We start from the raw sequence: 1,765 nt of genomic DNA, 5'->3' as shown, positions 1-1,765 counted from the left end.
TGAAAATCCCTGTCATAGAGGACTCTCATAGATGCATATATATATAATATATATATATATATATATATATATATATATATATATATATATTATTAATATTATTTATTTTATTTCATTGTTTGGAAAAACAAATGGCAAAAAAAATTCTGGTAAAAAAAATTATTATTTTTTTATATACGTCCTAAGACGAGGACTCAGTTAATAAGAAAATGAAAACAAGGCTCTACAAGACTAAAAAAATGTTTTTATAATACTTCTTTTATATAGCTCTGGAAAAAAATTAAGAGAACATTGCAAAATTAGCAGTTCCTCTGGATTTATTATTTATATCTGTTTGAGTGAAATTAACATGTTCTATTTATTCCATAAACTACTGACAACATTTCTTCAGATTTAAAATTAAAATATTGTCATTTAGAGCATTTATTTGCAGAAAACGACAACTTGTCAAAATAATGAAGAAAAAAAATCCATGTTTTCAAATCTCGATTAATGCAAAGAAAACAAGTTTATATTGATTTTTAAAAAACACAATACTTGTTTTAACTTAGGAAGCATTCAGAAATCAATATTTGGCGGGATTTCCAAGGTTTTGGCGTTCAGGTCTGGAGATTGTGATGGCCATGACAGGGTATCCTCGATTGGCCAGGCTGTGTGGATTGGAGCATTGTCCTGCACAAAAAAAAAAAATAATCCTTCGAGTTGGGGAACATTGTCAGAGCAGAAGGAAGCATGTTTTCTTCCAGGATAACCTTGTGCACGGCTTGAGTCACACATTCTTCACAAAGACAGATCTGCCTGATTCTGCTCTTCTCTGAGAAGTCCAGTTTTCAGCTTTGCCCAACAACTGGTCCTCGACTGGTTAGACAGAGGTGTAGAGAAGCCTACAATCCACAGACTCTCTGTGCAATTCGGTGGAGGATTGGTGATGATCTGGTGGTTCTTCAGTGAGGCTACGTCTTTGGATGTATAACTCAAGTATATTCTGAACAAAAATTTGTCAGTTCATTAACGAAATACAACACAAAACAAGCTCATAAATAACAACAAAATTATAATATAATATTTAAACAATAGTTTTAATAATACAGTGTATAGCTTGCAAAATGAACAGTCAAGAAACCTTGAAGAATCAGATCAGCACTTCATCTTTTACGTTAAAAAGATGACGTTAAATAACCACCAGATGGCAGAAAAGATTTGACTGGGCCTCTAATATATAAAAATCAAATTGCTAATCGTGATGATTGTGTAAAATATATTCGAAATAACTCGATTATGGTTCCTGGCCTGCTTGTTTGTGAACAATCGCCTGCTGAGTTTTTCTAGGGTTAAACTTGACAAGAGAGAAGGACGTTATCAAATTATTTTTCTCAATAATGGACATTGGCTGTACTTCCCGTGCATGCACAAGCTTAAAAGTGACTTTATCTTTGACTATAGTTTTTGAACTAGGCCTATAGGCTAGGATTAATATTTTTAATTTAAAACTTAATAGTGGGAATGTGTCATCACAAAGTGAAAAGTTTACACAAATGACTTTCATGGTAGCCTATTTTTAAATGCGGCTATAAATCAACATTTGGATACTCCTTTTATTACAAAAACACAAACAAACAAACTAAAAAATATATATCTCCTAAATTAAACGCATAATAGTGAGATCTTTGTGTTTTGTTCACTATAAAGAACCGAGTCATTTGAGTCATTCATTTGTTAATCTTACAACTATGTGTTTGATTCATTAAAAAGAACCGAGTCATTA

Source organism: Gobio gobio (genome assembly GCF_949357685.1).
Source record: "Gobio gobio genome assembly, chromosome: 25".
Taxonomy (NCBI): Eukaryota; Metazoa; Chordata; class Actinopteri; order Cypriniformes; family Gobionidae; genus Gobio; species Gobio gobio.
The sequence above is the reverse complement of the archived record's forward strand: the minus strand, read 5'-3'. Positions refer to the sequence as shown.